The following is a 16,713-nucleotide window of genomic DNA, read 5'->3' on the forward strand; positions in this document are numbered from 1 at the left end:
CTAAAGGATAGCCTTTTAGAAAAATACTGCTAACAAAATGTTATAAAATTAAACAGTTAAATTTTTATCTGCCATACATTAACTCACTTTATCAAAAAGAAAAAAAAAACATGTTTTTTCCAGCAGATCCTTCTCTCTGCCATGTTTGATGCAAGTTTTACATTTTACTAATTTACCAAAAGAAAAACCAGGGTAAATATCTTTGTTTTGATTTGAAGTTGCTCCCAAACTTCTTGCTCCTCTAACACGATTAACAAACTTCTCACAAAAGATCTGGAAAACTAATGAGTGTGGGTCAGAATCACAACCTTTTCTAACGTTCCGTCACAAGAAATGATTTTGTTAGTTTCAAAGATGCAGTTCACTTAAATTACAGCAACAAATAATTAAAAAGTAAACCTTCTCTGAAGCAAAAAAACAAAAAACAAAGCAGCTAATCATTTACTTTGACAATCACTTTTTCTTGAACCTTTATATGTTTAAGTGTGAAACATTGTGATTACAACTTTTATGACAAACAATCGACAGATGACTGAAGTTGTAATCCGCGGCCATTAATTATCGCCAACAGCTTGGTTGTGTGATTAAATTTGATTAGTCAAAGAGGCTCATGATGTATTCCCTTCTTGTGCCAGATGTCTTAATAATTACAGTTACTCTGGTTCCAAACTTGTGCCGAGGCAATTAACAGCTATGCAGGTGTCTTCTGCTGCTTGGACTGCTGCCCAGATGTATGCCTCTCTTCAGGATTTGGTCAGATTAGTGCCATATGTGAGAGAAATGGTGGGTTGTGGAGTTAGCGGTTTATATTCATAAGGGTTCCCAGCAGGTTGGTTTCTTAAAATGTGTTTTTATCTTTCGCGGAAGTGCATTTCAAAGAGGATTTAGAAGAAATTAAATGAATTCTCCCTCACTTCCTTTACAGGTCTGCAGAGACTGGCGTGTATTTTACCATACATATATAACTTTAAAAAAAAAAAAAAAAAATGTGGGATTTATTGAAGAATTTTAATTAAATTGAATTAAAAAATACCTTACTAACAGCAAAGGAATGTTAAATGTTGTTGTAGCTCAACATTTAACAAATATCTTCCAGAAACATGTGGACGATGATGAAGCAGTGAAGAAGACACATTTTCTTCATACATGACTCATTTACTTCTGCCACTCCTTTTTAAGTCTCTGACCGTGTGGTCAGAAAGCCGGGCAGAGAAATGGAGTCAGGATTATCATCTCTGCCTGTTATGATGAACAGAAGAGATGTTTGAACTTCTCTTTGGCCCTGCTCCGCATCCATGAAGCCTCTTTTTCAACTCTGGTCATAGTTGAGCTTTTGAAATGTAAAGCAGCTTCTCCTGGTTGTAAAAAAATAAAAAATAAATAAAAAATAAAGCAGCTTGTCACCATAGTTACACATGGTAACTACTACTGTTGAAAAGTTTAAAAAAGGGTAAATCCTTCCAGCTGCGCAGCTTCCAAAGCCAGAAGGAATAATTGTCCCAAAAAGAAGCAATGCCTCAACTAAAAAAAAAAATAAAAACATGATGCATTAACTTTATTGCAATATATTATATAAACAAAAGTGGCTGCACAATTTAAAATGTATTGTTGATTATTTGCATTTCCCCCTCATTAATACTTGGTGAATGTTCTTTATCAAGTTGCAAAGAGACCGCACACTTTCTGCATCACCAGGCTTTCCAGCTGGATATTTACACGCTCTGGTGGAATGGTAGAATTAGTTTGAATTCGCTGGTCTCTTGGCATAGACCTGGGTTTCAATCACAAAGCCTGAATATTAAATGGGGTTGCTGTATAGCCCATTGCAGAAAGCTTAGTGCTGCTTTATGTCATCCACTCCAAAACCACACATTTGATGCGTCTCTGGGATCATTATCATGTTGGAAGATCCTGTGATCTTCTAGCCAGCCAGCTGGGGGATTTAAAGATTTTTTTTTTAATTATTGGTTAGTAATTCACAATATCTAATGCATCAGTGTCACTGCAAGCAAAATAGTCTCACATGTTTAAGTTTTAACCATCTGATAAAAACCGTCAAACACAAGGGAAAGACAGTTTGGGATGTTCAAGAACCAACCAGAAATCCAGATGCGCAATTTCTAATGTCTCTATTGGCAGTTAAAGCCGTTTTACATCTGCTTGGACTGAGAGGAAGTTGGTCAATACAGAAGTCCTCTCTCTGGAACCAACACCAACTAAAATTTGCAGATCCTTTTAAGCTAAACTGAAAATCGTGAAGAGAAACATGATAGTCAAACTGAGTCTCAGGTCGTTTTTGCCACCATGAGAAGGATTACATGTGGAGAAGTCAAGGTGATACATTCAAACCTAAGAAAACTGAACTGTCAAGCATGGTGATGGAAGCATCATGCAATGGGACTTTACACGCTTTAATGACGCCGTCACTGATGAGTTCTACGTAACGGCTGGAAAAATAAAGAAAGAGCGACTGGGTGGCTGAAACTTAGACACTCCTGGTTGTTTGCACAGCAAAAGCAGTTTGGAAAGGACTCAGTTGTACTGAAAATGTAAAAATCAGTGTTTAAAAGCTGGGTCCTGTGTCAGGAAAAACTATTTGCATGAAAGAAAAAGAGTGACAAACATTCCAGCCAAAGTTAAATCAGAGGCTTAATTACTACAAAATACACATGGTTGAGGTCTTACAATTCTTCTTCCAGGGTAGAATTAGAATCATTTTGCAACTTACAACTGTGAATGTTTACATCATTAAAATATATCACTCGTATCTATGATCGACATGTGACAGGACAGTGTAGGACACGTTGCTGTGTGGGGATTTAGTTTCCTTGAACATTTGCGAGTCGCTGCAGCCTTTTGCAGCCCGGGATTTATATTTACTGACGATACACATCGCTGAGGAACAAACGGGCGATGGAAACGCTCTGAAATGTTTATCTTCATTTGCTGATCTTAATCTGTGCAAATTTGCGGCAGAGCAAACAAAGGGGAAACTTGCTGCAAACACGGCTTGATGTTCCGCTGCAGTCGCCGTCGGTGGGCGCTGGAGGGGGGGAGGGGTGTTTGGAAAGAAAAGCAAAGAAAAAGACAGCGACTAATCAAAACAAATGCAATGCATTAGTTTACAAGTGCACAGGCCTTGGCCTGGACGCAAGATGTCTCAGCCCAATGACTTCCTCATTTAAATTATGACCGGGCCGAACAACACCAGTTAGGACCACGACCAAGTAGCAAAACAAGTCAAAGACATTTGCCTAACTAGCAAATGTTTCCTGTTATTTTCTTTTTTTTTTAATGTTTCCCATGCAGCCGTTTATAACAACTTTCTTAAACTCTCATGAATATCTGAAGAAAAAGAAGCCCCATGTTAAAAGAAGCATAATAATCATATGCCGTTGCGAGGCTAAGTGATTTAGTGACTTTGAGCCCTTTCACACTTTATTCTCTTTAAAAAAAAATGAAGCTGATTAATAGTGGTGGTGGGAGGCACATGGCGCAGCATATCTCTCTCCCTGCACAGCCTATTCTTTGATGTTGTTGTTTTTGTATGTTGCACCTCCCAATCATTTGAATATCACACGCAGAGGGGGCTCCTACTCGGCCACTCGCTGCGCCTTTGTTGCCGTGATTAAAGCAGGTGTCGCGCAGGGTTGTGTTTGTTAATGACAGTTCGCATTTAAATAGCTGTCACTCGTCTGTCAAGGGGAGGGAAGGAGAGGGAAATGTTTGTTCCTGGGCCTCCAATGTACTCAGAAATGCATCTCTTTTACATAAGCTTAACCTAGCTTTGCAAATGAGGAGGCAAAAGTTTTACAGGAGTTTACCTGTTTAAAAAAAAAAAAAAAAAGACTCTCCAAAGATGCTGGCGAGTGATGAAAGTCCAAACTTACAGAACGAAGGCAAAGTGCAAGCTAAACCAGTTGAAAGTGTTGACTTGTAAGTACTTGATTGCACGATTAGGAAGTGTGTGTATGTTTTATTAATGTACATTTCTATTGCACAACATGGACAACCTTTAAAAAAAAAAAACATGGTGCAGCCAAACAGAGTAAAAAGTTGCTAAAAGTAGAAATTGGTAAAAGCAAACCTACTTGGACATAGATGCGTTATGGGATCTGGTTTGGTTTTCACCTGGCACAACATGTTAGGACTTCTGTTGCCAATTATCTTAAAAAAAAAAAAAAGAAAAAAAAAAAAGAAAACATGCATTTAGTGTCAACACATGCAGCCATGTTTAAAATAATAGCAGTCCAGTATCATTATCCCCTGTTGAGGTACAAAAAATAAATTTCTACACTGAATAATTTTTAGGTATAGCAAAGTATTAGAAAAAAACAGCAGACTCAACAAAAACGACATCAGTTTGGCAATTCAGTTATTAACAGTTCAAAATACGGACAGTATGCAGTTTAATCAACTCGGCTCTGTGAGAAAAAGCAGCTGTTCTTCTTTTAGGTTGGAGGTAGTAAATATTTTGCTGGTTGCAGAGCATTTCTCACTAAATGTCTGAGCACAGCAGCTCATTCCAGACATTGTTCAGAAGAACAGCACAGTGCGCTGAAACAAGGGCACAAAGTGAAAATCTGCTCTGTGAAGATGAAATGTTATGATGAAATTATTCCAAACCCCGGGATGAAGAAAATTCACAAGCGTCATTCAAATGGATGCAAGAACGGAAAATATGGCAAAGAGCAATGCTTAGCACTGGGTTATGAAACATGTTTTCATCTGTATTGTTACAATTAAAACACCGTCACGTGAAACAAAGCTATCAACAAGGGTTATTATGCAGTCTCAGGTAAACTCTGCCATTTTTTAAAACAATCACATAACTACGTTGTCTGTTATAAAAATGCTGTATATGCACCTCAGTCATATCTGACATCTAAAATTGGCCTCTGTCCCTTTAAGAACCTCTTATCCTTTCCTATAATCCCCCTTCATCACGTCATTACAACAATGCTTCTCTACGTTGTCCATCGAGTTTTTTTGTTAAGCTCAGCAGACGTGCTGTTCTGCCAGGATTTTGCTTAAACCAGAAAGTGAGAAGTATCTTGGACCCATACCAACCAGATTAATGGTATGAAGGGATCAGGCCCATTCCTGGGCTTTAGTTAATCAGAAACATCAAACATCCTGTTTCTGAGGCAAGAACTACTGAGGGTTTGTGGCATCTTCTAGCGTCTCGGGCTGGAACACCTGTTCAAAGATATTCCACACATTTGATTCGAATTCATGCACCGCAGATATGAAACATGTTTTAGAAATGGTGTCTGTACAACTGGATATTAGTTTATACACGCACAAGAAGGCTAAATACATCTGAAGAAATGTTCTCATGTTTGAGGGTCAGTCTCTGCCTCAAGCAGAAGGATTTTGGTGTCTTGATGTTTTACTCAAGGGTGATGATGGACAGACTTTTCTGCAGTAATGTGGGCATTACTTCAGTCAGTCTCAGCTGAAAGACAGCAGAGCCTCCGACAATGCAATCGTAAAAACAGAATAAACTTCAGGTTGACAATAAGAAAACTAACAAATCAGAATCTTAAGTCGTTTTTCCTGATGGCATTTGTAGAAATAAAATCTCGCTACCATGTTTGAAATTACAATCCTGCTCTCACTGTGCCGTTCTGGTTCTGCTGCAGGTTTCTTCCCGTTAACCATTTATTTTTCATGTTTGTTGTCGCTACATGCATGCTCAACGGGGTGGATCTGTCAACACATGATTGTTCAGGAGCAACTTGCAGCAATCTGCTGGGTTTCCTCATAAACACCCACATATATAAATAAACAAACCGAATTATTTGACGTTAAGAATAATAATCATTTTATTAATTCCAAAAAAGGAATTAATTTACCTTTTTTTTGCAAAGTGCCTGTAGATTACATTTATTTTAAAGAGGATTTATTGGGAATGTTACCCGTTTGTGCCATATTAGCAGCTACATGAATGTCATTTAATCCATAAACACCATTATGCAGTAGCTCATAAGAGCAAGTAGGAAGTGGTTGCATCGACTCATTTGAATACAAGGGAGCTTATAGATCTCTCTTACATAAAGGTACAGCCCCCATGGTTTTATTTATCACCATGCAGACAGTTCTTGTATTTGTGGCTGCCACCAATCCCAGAAGTCAAGATTTAATGTGCTGCAGAGTGTGTCATATTTCCTAAAGTTTGCCTGCATTTTAATACCGCATCTGAAAAACAGAGTGAGGAGGCCCTTAGAGACTGCAGCGTGGCGCCGTGTAGCATCTTTTCAGAGAAAAGTGACAACAAGGAGGCAACATGACATTATTCTCTACACTAAAACAGGTGACATTTGTTAGTTTTGGGTACATATATATGTGTTTTTCACAGGATGGAAGAATAATGTTAAATAAAGTCACAAATGCCTTTCTGCGAGTATTAAATCTGATCACTTGGTTGCATCCGAATGTGAAGAACAATTGTTCCGTCCTTGAAGCGAATTACATCTTGCATAAAGGCTTTCTGCTCCGTTTTATTGTTTAACTGACCTTGGTGGGTCAAATACAGTCACTTGTTCAGTCATGACTAACTTTCATCATAAAGTTAGTAAAACGAAGTGTAAGGGGGAGAAAATTGCCTTCTGGAAGTAATTAGCCATAATCATGCTGTTCTCTTGCATTTGGTGGCATTAGCTTACCTTCACTCTTAATCAGGCTTTGTTTATAGGCACCCAGGGGCGTTGGAAATTTAAATGCAAGCGCTAAAACTGTTCCATAGATGTCCATACAACAGATTATGGAGCAAAACAGGTGTTCTGAGCAGACATCAGTGCTTGTTGATGACATTAGCATTGCTGCTAGCAAAGAAGTTGAATAGTTGTTTTTTTTTTGTTTGTTTTTTTTTCCCCAGCTTGACAATGCCATTTGTCATGTGTGCTTAAAGTTGCTTTCTGAAAGAAGAAAACAGATATGCGAGGCTTGACTCTGCCCATCTATTGGTTTACAAATATGTACCCCGGTCAGAATCTAATTCTGTTTATTAGCGCCGAGGAACCAGGTTGCTCATTACGTTCACCTATTGATCGCCTCAGCCTGACAGAAGGGAGATTAGCAGTCAACTTTAAACACCTCAATCAATAATCATCTCCCTAATTGGGTATTAGCAACAAGAAAGTGGACTCGCTTGTCACACAAACGAGGAAAAACGGACGGAAATTCACCATCTTCCAGCACGAGTCTGGTACGTTATTCATCCAAAACATGCCCTTGTGACTTCAAGTTTAAATTAGAGTGCCACCCTAGAACTGTGATGCTTGAGCCGTCGTTGATTTGTCATAATCCTAAACCTTATTGAATTGTGCTGCAAATCTCCAAAGACGGCGCATGTTTGCATTCATTTGCCAGCTTTCTGCAGCACGCTGCTTAAAGATTCACAAGAAGTAATTAATAAATCCGAGACAAAAAGAAATTAATGTCAAATCTCATTTAGGATATTAAAATATATTTCATAACGTGAGAGCGCCACACACAAAAGTGTTTGGAATATAATTCAGAAGGTGTGTCTGCAACAGAAAAAGCACTACACATCACAAAGTAGAGCAAACACACTGTGAAACATGGTAGTGGCAGAATTATGTTGTGGGTCTGATTTTCTTCAGCTGGAACTGTTCTATTATAAATGATAAAGTTTTGAATTTGTCAGTAGTCTGCTTTAACACAAAAACCTCCAGGTTTCTGCTGGAAAGCTTAAGATGAGGAGTCAAAGTCAGCATCCAAATCAATAAATGGATGGATATACTGGGGGGGAAAGCGGAGTGACAGAAAAACGGCTCTAAAGAAGACTGTGGACGTGATATATCGTCACATAAATGAATTTGGAGAACTTCTGCAAGTCAAATTTTGAGTCAAGATGTGGCACGCTGATAGACTCCTGACAAAGATCACTGATGCAATTGGATGAAAATGTGCTTTGATGAAATATTAGTTTAAAGTGAAGCTTTTTTAGTTTTAATTACATTTCCCTCTGACCGTTTTTCTTTTGTTTATCGTTTTTTTTTTTTTTTTGTTTGTTTTTGTTAAATTGCACAGGATAAATGCCCACATCAAAGGTAAAATAAATAAATGACCAAAAACCTACCATATTAGCATGGATATTTGTATTTTTAGGAAGCACTACAAATCCTTGATTACAATTTTTACATGCAAGCAGGAAAGAAAGGTGCGTTTCTTACATTAGTTCACGATCCGATTGTCCGCACATCCTTCTCCAGTTTTTATTTCTGCAAGGACTTTACATCGGGCGAGTACAGACATAACTGTAAGCATAGGAGTCTTTCCATGTTTCATAAAACACAGAAACACTTTGTGACAGCTGCTCCCTCAGTTTCATCTTTATGATGTTCTCTCTCACCTGTCACCCCTTTTATTTTCCCCTGACAGTAAATTAAGCTCTCAAAGTCACCTTCTACAGCATTCTGCTCCCATTTCATCATCACCTCTAATAATGCATCTCCGCGAATTTAGACAGTTTCAATGTGCTTTTTCTTATTTAAAATTCCTGTGGAATCTGTTAAGAAAAAATGTTTTTCACCTACTTTCCTTCTCAGCTGTCCATCACTACTGCCTGATTTTGCTGTTGTGGCTGAGAATCAAATACAATAGCAATGTTCTTACATTATACTAAATAGTAAAAACACTTTTCAGGCTGCATCCACCTCTCCAAGGATAAACTTCACAACCTTCAGTTTGCAGATATTGTGTGAAAAAAATAGTCAATACTTCATACCAAACATACAAGGTTATAAGTTCCAACTTTTAGAAACCTTATAGAAGTCTAAGTGCCTGTCTATTGGCAAAACAGTGTGGTACAAATAAAACTTTTTCTTAATTCCTGAAGACCAACACTGACCTTAACTAAGTGAGGTCTGCAGTTATTTAAATGTTCTTGGTCAGTCACTAATCTACTCTTGGATTTACTTGGGTCACCATTATTCAACGTTTCCATCTAAATAACGGCCCTTATAGTGGTTTGCTTGTGCTCCATAATCTATATAGGTTAAATTAGGGAACACCAGACAAAAATGGAAGAAACCTACATTGCTTTTGCCCATATGTGACCTTTTTAATATGACAGTATTTACAGCACAATTATTTTTTTTTTCCTAATTAGATCCAGATTTTTTTTTTTTTTTTTTTTTATGTGTGTGGTTCTAAATCAGTGACGTGCGGTGAGGTTCATTGCTGGTAAGGCACTGACTTATGACTTTGACACCACACGTATTATTGGACGTACGGAAATTTCGCGCAAGCATACAAGGCTGGAGGGCAAAAAGACTAATCATTTACATGTCATCCATAGCCGCGTTAACTCAGTGAAACTTAGAAATGTAGGTATTGATTTTGTGCTATGATCCACAGCAAAGTGATCTGTATTCGCCAAGCTACGCAGACTCGTTGCCATAGCAACTGACAACAATGCCACTTCATGTTTTAGGATTTAACACCAAAAAACATTCAAGAATTTTGCACACAGAACATTCAGTCGGTTGTTGTAGTACGTTTTAGGCTTAATGTTTAATAAATAAATAATGCTGTGGTAGATTAGCTACCGCTTCTACTTTACTGAATTATTTAGACATACAAACGGCCCTAAAAAACGCACATTTCATTTAAAAAAAAAAAACATCTTACTGCTGTCTTACCTTTATCTATCAATGAAATCCATGCACCGCTAATTCTGCACAAAAATATCCGTTCATCCAAAGCCAAGACTATCCTCGGCATGTCTTTTCTACTCCGTCTGAGAATCGTCAAACTGTCTCGAAGCAAAACTTTCAGCTCCGGTGTTGGTCTTCCTTTAGTTATTATCTCCTGCTTCAAATGAAAATCCACTTTAGAAAACTGTTTAAGTGTAGAAATGCAGTCTTTCATGTTTACGTCGGAGGAGAGGAGAAAACAAATCTATCGCTGTACTTTACTTATTTACTGTATGGCTAGCTCCATGGCTAGCTCACTGTGTCTTACTCTGCAGTTGTGCAGTCACAATATCTGGGATCATGAGCGCCCCCTACCATGAGGCAAGAGAACTGCCTGCCTCACCTGGAGTCTGTTTTCTGCCGTTTCTGATCGCTCCTCCTCACACAAAACACGATACACACACAGTTGGTGACAGAAAAACACTGTACATTATACACATAAGCTAAATTATGGAAAATCAGTCCATATATTTAATGTTTTTTAGCCATTTTATTACCGGCGTACAGACAGGACGAACATGCTCCCATAGGATGGCAGCCAGTACAGTTAGCGAGAGGTTGCGCAATCCCAGGTGAGGCTCAGCTCGCTGCTGCCTCACCGGCTTCGCTTCTGAGCATTTAAATGGGAAAATGCGAAAATCCAGCGATTTTGAAGAAAAAAATCATTATAATTGGTTAAGCTAAGTAAAAAATAGATACTTTATAGTACAAACCACAGGGTGAAAATAGCAATATAAATGGTTTTATTATTATATATTATTTTTCATGATGACAGGTGAGGCTCTGCCTCACCTGCCTCCCCTGACCGCACGTCACTGTTCTAAATTATATACTTATTTGACTTTTTTCTGTGTGAACAGTCTCATCTGATGTCATCCCACGTTTACATCCTTGTGTGTGACAGACTATATATATAATTTAGGGCCATAAGAAAGAAGGGGTGAATCCAATAAACAATGGTCTAAATAAAACTGACAGATCTCAGTGCTGTTGTGTTAATTGAACTTTCAACCAGTTAAAAGTTTAACAAAATGCCTCAGTTGATTCATGCAACATGTACATAAGCAGCTTATCAATTAACATATTTCTTGTGAATAAAAATCAGTATCCATCAAAAAAAAAACTGTGCCACAGCAGCATTAGTCACCGTTAGGCCGCTTGTAATAATTCGCCAGCACTGACTGCCCAACAGGAGAGTTGATAAGTGTAGCATCCATTTTGCTTCCCTGTACACAGCATGTTGCTATTTATTAAATTAAATTATTTAAACATTTTCACATCAACCCAGATCTTTGATCTTAAAATTTCTTGGACTGTGACAAAAAAAAAAAGAGCAACAGAGGAAGACAACTGTGAGGGGTGAAATACTTTCTCATACCATGGCAGAGTCTTTGCCTTCCCATGCCTCGTTTACGGCACTGTAAATTTAACTGGTGCCTTCACACACACACTCCGACATGATTCTTCTGCTTGTCATTTCAGCTTGTGATTCCAGTTAAACAACAAGGTTTGCTACTAGCATAAAATCATTGCCCTCATTACTGTTATGCTTGTTCTCCACTGCCTGCGTATTAAATGGCAGGCCATGTGCTGCAGTAAAAAGGGTCCGGAGACGTGGGTATGCCCTCAGGTCTTCTAACCTGGAATTACCACAAGGGGACCTTTTACTTATGTGTTGTGCAGGTTTTAAGGCATCCTAAAGGACTCATTTGTCCTGAATGGAGGCTCATCGGGGTTACGATCAAATATCCTTATAAAGCAAGGTTGGGGAGCAAAGTTTGTATTTTGTACCTTAAGTTCAAAGTTTAGGGGAAACAATTGTATTAGTTGCTGGAGCTTTCTGGGCCATTTGCAATGTTTTTCTCCTTTTTTTTTGTGCTTTGTATTTATAGGACACAATTAGCAAAAATAATTTTGCAAAAGCAGAAACCAAAAAATGTGTTTTTTTGCATAATCAAATGTTCTCTTTCACAAGAAAAAGTCTAAACCTCTGCATACGTCCATCATCTTGAAGATATTGGAGTAGAGATTAAGAACTAATATCTAAATGTTTGGACTTCTAGCAAATTCATTTTGAGAATGACATTTAAAAACACGTTTAATAAAGAAGAGCCTGAGGCAGCTTGGGTGTACTCTGGTTAGTTATAGTTTAGAGATCCCTTGGGTAAGATGCTGCATGCCTGCATGTTGTGTGTCATTTGGTGTGTGAATGTGACATGTAGCATAAAAGTCCTTAACTGGACGTTTATGGTCAACATGGGTAGAAAAGTCCATTTGTCCAATATGGTGCACCTAAGATGATAAAACGGTTATTTTTCTGCCATGTTTTATGTAAGGACTTCAAAGTGAAGGGTGATGAATACATACGTACGGACGCCACATGTTTTAGAGATCATTTATGTGGTTGTTTTGTGTGATGCCATGTGGGCCCCGTCCCTTCTTACCAATCGATGGCTAAAGGAAAATCTCTGAACGGGTCTTGGTGGGTTTGACAAATAGAAAAGGGCTATACTGTCAGAATAATGTAAAATGAGACATGTCTCAAGCATGAAAACAAATTTAGAGAAAGGAAAACACAAAAGATAAATAAAAAGGACAAACAGCAGTAATTTTACTCACAGATGAAGGCTTTGTATTTTTGTTTTTAGTCTGTAAACTGCACAAAAGTTACATTTCCAACTTTTGCAGTCTGCAATTAGTCCACAGTGTCTTATCTCCAGTTACTGTATTTTTACTTTTTTATCTCCTCCAACATGAACTCTGAATAATTTCCTGTTTTTCTTACGGCTAAAGCCCGGGTCCTGACCACACACAGCAGGGGTTAGTTATAAGGACTAGCAGTCCATGCCTTGAGTGGCCACTGACAGTAGGGGAGGCACAGCAACCCTTTCCTTCTACCGGTTTATCCTGATCCCTGAGGACCGTTGGTGAACACTGCTCACCAACCCTGAGGCCAATTAGCCTGCAACATCAGCCTGGTGAGTGGCCTACCACAAAGAGGCGGGGGGCTTAATTCAAAAAGCCCACTGTGCAAGAGTTCAGCTACCCTAATCACTGAAAGAGCTCAGGTCCTGGGGGAGGCATTCAGGCTTTCAGGAAGTACAAAAGTTTCGCTGATTGAGGAAAAAGTAGTGAAATGATTTACCACGGTCACTTTATACAGCCGTGAAAAGTTAGTATGTGAAAATTGACTATCACAAAAGGAGTATTTACAGTAGTTATTCATCAGTGACCATCACAAGCAAATTCATGGACACGGGTTTTGCCTTTTCAATAGGCAAACGGCTTTTCGGTATTTCAGCAAACTGGGAAAATAGTTTTTAAGTTGTTTAAGCCATGCATTGAAAAGTCATTTAGCTGTTTTGTCACTTTATAAACAGCAAAATTTATGTTATTGGGATTTCACCTTTATCAACACACAAAGTAATACCACAGAAAGTGGAAGGAAAATGATGAGCGTTCAAGGTTTCATAAATCTCTAAATTGTAGGTATTGATGAGCCACTTGATTGCATGCATGTATTAAAAATCTTCAAAAACAAGACTTAATTATACGCGTAATAGAAAGGAACGGGATATATAAAACTTCTCTCAAAATACAAATATTGGCACTTTGAGTGATCAGATTATATTGCATCTAATAGGCTAAATTATTAATTTGTAGTATCAAGTATATTTCAGTTCAATATTGAAACAAGAATGTAAATAAAATAAAATTCAACAAACGTAGAGTGTTATCAGGTGAATAAAGATTTAACTTCATTCAAATGTTTTCTTCTACCTAGCCCTCTTTCTCTTTGAAAGATGACAATTTGGAGTATTAAATACATGTCCAAAAGTTGAGGAAACTTTGAAGGAAAAAAGAAAAAAATAAGATCCATGCGACATGCATTTCGTTCTTACTGGCCTCTGAATATTTTGGTGGTTTGTTCATATGGATTTTTATACAAATTATAAAACAGTATGAGAGTAATCTTGCTGGATAAGCTGAGTTTTGGCCTCCATGTAGGTGTGTGAAGGCAAAAACAAACATAGCCGACTGAAACTTAAAGATTAGACTGCAAACGAAAACAAATTACAATGACTCAGAATAATGCAAAGGACTTTGCAGGCAGATCAAAGCCATTGCAGTTGGTCTGAGCTCAACTTCTTTGATGGTTGTGTGTGTGCATCTCTCAGCCCATTTGTTCCCCCTTCAGACGACTTTCTTCTTTCGACTGAGTCAGCACTTAGAGCTAACAGAAATCAATCATCAGGCGCAAGGGAGTTTAGAATAAACATGCTCCTGGTACATTGTCATAGCACACTATAATGTTTACATTTTCAGAGATCGGGACCTAAAGGAAAACTAGCAGACACCCATTACTTTAAGGTTACCAATAAAAGATCAGAAACAAGGATCCAAGTATATAAACTCTTACCAGGTTATAAATCAGCAGAATAATATTCATTTTATAGAATATCAGTTGACAAAACTTTAGAAATAAGCAGTCAGGAAGCATTGCATTTGGAACTGTAACGTTCTGAAATTCTTCATCTACAGAATAACAAATTATTTCTGCTGAGGTGATTTCCTTTTCTTTTTTATCCTACTTCACAAAATTGATTGAGCCAGTGCTTTCTTAATGCTGAGCTTTTATCTGACATATAGGGCATGTTCAGTTCAGTTTCAAGGTTTACCAGCAATGGTGACAAAATACAGGAGAGAAGTGAACATGCATTAAGTTAAGGTACCTCAATCATTTCTAATCCTGCTTTTTGCCATAACCTGAAGTCAGATGGGCCAAAATTATTTGAAAGTTTTTGACCAGGGTAAGATTTTTTTTTTTTTTTTCCCCCCATCAGCAGTGAGAAGAAAAGTGGTAAGTTTAAGGGAGGATGAATAACAGTCTGTTACCAGCTGGAAAAAACTTAAAGTGTGGGCAAAGTGGTTGACCAACAGGAGAAAAAGCCCTAAACATACAGCCAGAGTCATGGACAGAAAAAGTCCAGATATAAACCCGATGTGATAACACGATGCGTCCACAGACACGTCGCCACCCAGGGTGATTAAAATGGAAGTAGAAGAGCCTGCATACTTTCTCTTTGTCGTCCCAAATACTTTGTGTTGATCTTTTAAATACAAGCCTAATAAACGTTTGAATATGCATTCCTTTTCAATGAACTATATTAGCATCATCACAGTCCAAAAATGTGGCTCATAGAAGCTTATAGACTTATACACTGGAGACTGTTAATTAGCATCAGTATCTAGGAAACACAAACAGCATCTGAAGCAAAAGTTAGAGCACATAAAGTCAAGAAAGCTATTTAGTGAGGCGTTGACCTCTGCCATGGATATACCCTCCACTGCTATTATTTTTTTACTCTGCAGGACACAACATGTTTTTGCTTTCCTGAGGTATTTTTCCAAACTATTAATACATTCATTCTTTTTAAACTTGTTTTGCCCCTGAGTCGCCAGCGTACAACAGCAAAATAAATAAATAAAATAAAAAGAATAGAAGAGCAAAGAAATGTTCAGCAAAACATTGGAACAAGGATTTTGAAAATGCTGTGTTTTGATTTAAGGATGCAGGATTGTTACTGGCAGTTGTTCAAGCTTGTACACAAGAGATCTCCTATGAAAGCAAAATGTGTTGTTTAAAGGAGAGAAATGCACAAATTCTCTCAACAGAAAAAGTCCATGTAAAGTCATCATTTGCCTTAGACATGTTAATAATATATATTCTCACAAAAGAGATTTTACAAACTTCTCTGAGGGGATTTTTTTTTTTTTTTTTGCATGACATGCATACTGTCTGTGTTTAATTATCAAAGGTTGTATTTTGACATCACACAACTGAAACAGAAGTATAAACATAATAGCTTCAGATGAAACCCAAGCTGCTGCCGCCATAAAGCTTAGTTTCAAGACATCCCTAGTAAAAATATATACTGTACCTAAATCTCTACTTTTTTTCCATCTCCAAGTGTTAAAGGTTCTCTCACTTGTCATCTTTCCATGGTTTAACTTGAAACATGCAAGTACAAAGCATAGAGTCCATGGGAAAAAAAACTGTTTACCCATCAAGAGTTTTATAGAAGAAGTTGAATAGGGTTCAGAGCCTTTACCAACGCTTCACCTGACACCTTTGAGATGTTTTGGAACACTGCCTTCTCGCCAGATAATCGTCTAATACTAGTGTATTTGAATTGGGATGAATCTGAAAGCCAGGCTCTAAACCCTAGTGCAGTCTCAACTGAATCCCCGTAAATGAGATTCAGAGACTGTGCCCTCGGTTAAGGAACAAACAAGAACATCTTTGCTGTTCTAGTTACTCTTTCAAATTACAGTTTTGCCACTGGATCATTTGCAAACACGCTATAAAACTCAAACAGTTCAGATGAAGGGAATATGTAATGGAAAAGTAATTGGAAATCATCCTGGTGCGGCAAAGTGTGTATGAAGTCCAATGAAATGTTTCCTTAATAAACTTAAGCAAAAATTGGGATCTTATGGTCAGCGCAGTGGTGATTCTTTTGCATAACAAAAAAGGTACCAAAAAAACAAAATAGCTTTCATTTTAGATTTTTAAACATTTAATGTAAAACGACATTTGCATTGTCTACTTCAGATAAGATATTCATACCAGTGAACTTTTGTCACACTTATTGTAAATAATTCAGATCATCAAAACTATGCAAAAAATAAATTCAGTAAATACAAAATGCATGTATTTAGATGGTGACTTAACTTAAGAGAAACAAAGAAAACCAAAACAAGCCCACCTGATGTTGGTAAGCAACTGCTTATGCACATAAATGGTATCCAGTGAAGAGTCTCAAGGTGAAAACCACTGATGCCCAAAACACACAAAAATATGATGGTCCAAAAACATTTTTATGATCCTCAAGACTTTCAGGAAAATATTCTACAGACCCAACAAAAGTGTTTTTGGAAGACACATATTATGCTACATCGGGCATTAAACTAGCAGCATTTTAAA

At 37.7% G+C, this 16,713-nt stretch overlaps 1 long non-coding RNA gene across 1 annotated transcript in view; it reads right to left on the minus strand.

Annotated features, from left to right (window-relative positions):
• Nucleotides 1–1,540: 1,540 nt before the first annotated feature.
• The window catches only part of LOC107837868 (uncharacterized), a 24,989-nt gene continuing 9,816 nt past the window's right edge, over nucleotides 1,541–16,713 (minus strand). Inside the window, exons 2-3 of the long non-coding RNA XR_001663917.1 lie at nucleotides 4,092–4,167; nucleotides 1,541–3,043 (exon numbers count right to left, since the gene is read on the minus strand). This is a non-coding gene — a long non-coding RNA (uncharacterized LOC107837868). The remainder of the gene's footprint in view (nucleotides 3,044–4,091; nucleotides 4,168–16,713) is intronic.

Source organism: Poecilia formosa, unplaced genomic scaffold, assembly GCF_000485575.1.
Source record: "Poecilia formosa unplaced genomic scaffold, Poecilia_formosa-5.1.2 Scaffold184, whole genome shotgun sequence".
NCBI lineage: Eukaryota > Metazoa > Chordata > Actinopteri > Cyprinodontiformes > Poeciliidae > Poecilia > Poecilia formosa.